Below are 5,461 nucleotides of genomic sequence, written 5' to 3' on the forward strand. Positions count from 1 at the left end.
ACCTTTGTTCATTCTATGAGCAAATTCTTCAGGCTTGCGTAATATTTTCCTGGATGAAATATTGAGTTAGCCGTTTTTAAAAATTGTCTCAAAACGAGCCGTTTAACAACACTAGTTTGATATGTAAGTGAATATTTCATTAGAGACCTCACTTCACAACCCCAAATCCATTTCGTAAATAAAAATTGTTAAATCTGGGCCCAGAGAGATTTTATTATAACTGGAATTAAGAAATATATCTGAAACTCTATTTAGTGCCAAATCTTCTGTTTTTTTTCCATATTTTTAAATGACATTTAATTAGGAAAGAAGAATTGGGATATGTAAAAATTAATATTTTTTGGGACTAAAAAGGTTACACTAATATTTTTTTTGTGTTGAGGTCAGGGTTGCCAGATATTTGTCCCCCTAAAAGTGAGTTCTTCTTTCGCCTCCATACTCCCCAATATGCGGGTCGTCGGCCCACTTTTGCCCGGCATTCGGCCAGGTTTATCGAGATAGCATACTTATCTTACTTAATATGTTATATTTAATACATCAAGATTTTTAAGATATTAAATTTATTTTTCTTATTGTTTAACTATTAACAATTATCATGATATATAATTATCCCATGTTTAAATATAGCATAATATTAATTAATATAATTTATGGAGGATTTTGAAAGAGGCAATAACCATTTTACATTGGCGCTATGGAAATAGACTGAAAACTTTTTGAATAAATCATTAAAATTTTGTTTAATCATAAGTTCAGCTTTTACATTCTTTTCGCCAAGCAATAGTCAGTAGGCTGAATATTCTCTCTGAGCATTTGAGTCTGGAATGGAAAATTAAAAATATAAAATTGCATATTTTCTCTATTTAAGGAGTGTTATTGTTTGAAAGGACATCCATTCCATTTTTCTTGCGCATTCATGTGATTGTTTTTGGATAATTTGTCGCAGTAAAGGAATAAAAATGTGAATATTTCTCAAAAAGAATATCTGAATCCGCATTTGGTATTTTATAATTAATAATGATTTTTTGAAATTCATCTACTGCTGGAACATTTTTCTAATTAAATTATCTATAATATTAGAGCGTTTTTTTCTACTTTTTCGTGATCATTATTACACTGTAAAATGTTTATGGAAATGCAAAATTTTGTTGAATTTTTAAATTAAAAAAATTATTAAGTTTACTGACAAGTCCAGACATCTTCAGATTGTAGTTGTAAATAGGGCTGCGCCGATATTAAATATCGGATAGGCACCGATATTTTTTAAAATACCGATCATTTTTATAGTTTTGGGTTATTTTAGGATTGTATATAAATAATTATTTTGATTTAAATTATATAAATTATTTTATAATAAAAAATTAATGAAAGGAACTGAAATACTATTTATTTGTTGTAATGTTTAAAAAAGTAGTTAAAATGGTGCAATATTTTTTGTTATATTATCTGCAACAATAAAATGATTTAGTGGCTAATAAGTCACATTCATCTAGTGTTGTTAAACGGCTCGAATTTAGCCAATTTTTTAAAATGTTTAACTCAAGATTTTGGCCAAAAAGTAAATTTACTCAAGCTTATTGATTTTGCCCACATATGGCAGAAAGGTATTGGCGAAATTTCGAGGTTTAGGTAATAATATTTTAGCGAAAATATTCATTTAGCTCTTCTTAAAAATCGGTCAAATGGAGCTAAACATTGCAAGTCTTTTAAATGAGATTTAACTTTTGGAGAATAAAAAAAATAAAATACACTTAATCATTCGTGAAAGTTAGTTGGTTTTTTTTAAAATAGAACAAAAAAATATAAAAACAAACAAAAATCCCTTACTCTCAACCTTTCCTAAACTTAACCGGTAATATATAGTGCTGTAAACATTTTTAAAAAAATCGAACGCGTTCGCGTTCAACGTTCATTGACAAAAATCGAACGCGTTCACGTTCAAATTCAAAAAAAGGAACGCGTTTAAGTTCATGAACGCGTTCATGCGTTCAAAATTTTATGATAAATTTTTTTTAAAATTTAATTTAATATAAATAAATGCCTTATATTTTTCAAAACAATATATTAGCCATGATAAAAAATAATAGTTTTATTTTGATAATATAATTATAAATACAATATAATAGAGCGATAAAAAAATAAATTTATAAAAAAATTTTCTTATTAATTTTTAATAATAATTGCTTTTCAAAATTTTCAAACGCTTGGTTAATACAGCGTTAGCTATACTAAAAACTCGCTCAACAGGGGCGGATGAAGGGATTGCGGTGTTATACTTGATAAACAATTCCTTTAAAAGGGGGAATTTATTAAAAACATTTAATGTTTTATCCATTGTTTCAAAAAATTGAGCTATGTTATCATCCTCCAATCTGCCCTCTTCTTCCTCGTCAAATAAAAAGGATATCTCGGAATTGATTTTAAAACAGTGAAATATTTTTGATATTTGGGCCATGGTAATTCTAATTCATCTAATATTGAATTTTGATTTTCAGAATCTGATGATGAAATATTTATATCCATGCAAATGCTAATCTAATAAATTAAAATATAAAATATTCAAATTAATAAACTTTAATCTTATCTTCTCTAGCAGTAGCACTATAGTACGTTAATTGCAATATGAAAAAGGAAAAAGTAAAAACAGCTGATTAAAAAATATAAGACTTTTTTGTTAAAAAATTGGATTAAATATTAATTTTTCAAATAAATAAAAATATAAAACTTTTTTGTTAAAAAATGCGGATTAATATTAATTGTTCAAATAAATAAAAAGTGTTTTTTAAAATTGAACGAACATAAAATTGAACGCGTTCATCAAAGAAAAGGAACGCGTTCACGTTCAAAGTTCGTCAAAAAAAAGGAACGCCGTTCATCACCTTTTTTCAAAAAAACGAACTTCGTTCACGAACGCGTTCATTTTGAACGCGTTCGTTTACAACACTAGTAATTTATAATTGGATATTTTTATGACATGAAAAATTTGTGGATTGGCACAGCCCTAATTGTAAATTTATGTTATTTAATTAAGTGCCAACGTTAAGGATAATGCCTAAAAGCCTTTTAAATTAAAAATTTATCAATGAATAAGATTGATTGGTTGGACATTAACAAATACTATAATTTTTTTAAATATTAAATTTTATATTTGTTACTAAAAATATTTTGAAAAAATTTAAATAATTTGATAATATTTCAATTTGATCAAAAAACCTGAGTGTAAGAAAATGTGATTGGGTAAAAAATTGGGAATGAAATTGTGAGTCACGGCTATACCTAAAACGAATTATTTGTTATTCGATATTCGATTCGTATTTTACGAATACGAATAACACAATTATTCGATTCGAAAATTCGAATCGAATTCGAATAAGAAAAATATATTATTCGTTGAATAATTTTTTGATCGAATTATTCGAGATTATTCGACTAAAATAATTTATAGTATTAATATATAATGGAAAATAATCATATATAAATCATATATTATTATTAGGAATTATTTGAAATTATTTCAATTTAATAAAATCTCCTAGTGGAATTATGAAAATTGCGCCAAATTTTGAAACTCCATTTTAATTTATCTCATAATACACCATTACTTTAGAAATTTCTTTTATGATAGAGATGGACGAAGAAGGTAATTTATATAACACATAACATATACAATTATAATAAACTGTTAATCCCATCACATCAAGAATGACGGGCAAACCTGATATTTCTCTTTCATTTGATGATGGAGAAATCATAAATTTGACTTTTTGCCTAAAGTTTTTACCACTTTATTTGTAAAATATTGCTAATGCCGTGTTATCTAAAATGGCGAGGGACATATTGTCGATACAGGGATCTTCAACCCCATGTGAGTGACTCTTTTCTGTGGGAGCTCATATGGTTACAAAATACAGAATGCCGTTAAAGGAGGAAACAACCGAAAAACTTTATGTTTGAAAAATTGGCTGTTGTCAGATTTATCTTCTACATTATAGATATGAATATCATATTGATTTTTCCACATTGTATATAAATATATTATATATGTATGCTTCTATTTTGTCTCACTGATAAAATTTGTTTGTCTTTATCCTTAGTTAAATTTTACAAAATAAATTTTATAATAGATCTTTTTTAATTCATGGTAAATAAAATTCGAATTGAATCAAATAATCATTTTATTATTCATACGAATACAAATAATAAATTATTTGATTTATTCGTATTTTTGTAGGTATAGTCACGGCTAAATTGTGACATCTGACAACCCTGGTTATGACTCTATTTCTATAGTAAAATTTTATGCATTTTATAGGAATTATAAGTTAAATGGGTTCTCGTCAAAATAATTTGTTTTTGATAATATTGATGTTATATATTAATTTTTTTAAATTATAATTATGGCAAGATTCTATTTTCAGCTTTACTAGATGATATGCCCATACAAGAGAAGCCATTAGTGGAACAAGTCTGCAAAAACATTGAAACAATGGATAACCAAAGAGAATTACTTTTTAGTTGGAATATTATAAAATAATAATGATTACAAAAAAATATTAAACATTTTCATATTATCTTGTAATGATAAATTAATACTAATCTTAACCATGTTATCTATTTTTCACTTTATGGAAAAATGAAATCAACGAAATTTATAAAACTTATATTACATTAAAAATTTTTAGATGACTAACATAAAAAATGTATATCACAATATTCTGAAAAATTTGCTCTTGTGCATAATCATGACTTATATGTTATAATGAATGGCAATTAAAATAAATATATATTACAATAAATTATACTTAATTTTTATTTGAGTTTTTCAGTGCTAATATAATTGTATTGTCATTTTATTAAAACAGTAACAGATTAATTGAAAAGTGTTTCTATGAATCTTTGTAAGATACTGAAAGTTTGTGTGTGTATTTCTTTTCTTGAGATCTAAAATATGTTTATTGGTGTTTTTTTAGATAATAAACCTAATATTATGTCTCAATAAAAAAGTTTTAATATTTTGAATTTCACATTTGTTTTTTAATAAAACTATTAAATTATTATGCATATGAATTCTAACTAAAAATGGTATGTGCATATATTTATAAATAGCTTAAAATTAAATGTAAACCCATCATAGAGTTCCTCATCTCTAGCTCTTTGAGAATCATCAACATATACAGAATTTTTTGAAAAATAATCAGACATGCGTCTTGCATTGTTAACCAGTCTTTCTGAGTAAGTTGGTAAGCCTAATTTCTTCTTTTCATGATCATCAAAATATGTTCCAATTGCACCCAACAACACAGAAGCACTGGCAAAAAGAGCATAGTAAAGAGCTAACTTACCTTTTCTTTGCAAGGCTTTACTTGTCAAATCGCGTCTAAGCATTTGCAGTTAATACCCAGAAATAATAAATTCAGAATAGAAATATTAAATTTTGTATCAAATCCATTCATAAATGTGA

General features: G+C 25.8%; 1 long non-coding RNA gene across 1 annotated transcript; it reads right to left on the minus strand.

Annotated features, from left to right (window-relative positions):
• Positions 1–2,516: 2,516 nt before the first annotated feature.
• On the minus strand, positions 2,517–5,461 carry LOC135928336 (uncharacterized). The gene is made up of 3 exons (XR_010572295.1): positions 5,126–5,461; positions 4,803–4,941; positions 2,517–2,535 (listed from the first exon to the last, which is right to left on the minus strand). It is a non-coding gene; the product is annotated as an uncharacterized LOC135928336 (long non-coding RNA).

The sequence above is a fragment of the Gordionus sp. m RMFG-2023 genome, chromosome 4, assembly GCF_954871325.1.
Source record: "Gordionus sp. m RMFG-2023 chromosome 4, tfGorSpeb1-WG-v2, whole genome shotgun sequence".
NCBI classification, from domain to species: Eukaryota; Metazoa; Nematomorpha; class Gordioida; order Chordodea; family Parachordodidae; genus Gordionus; species Gordionus sp. m RMFG-2023.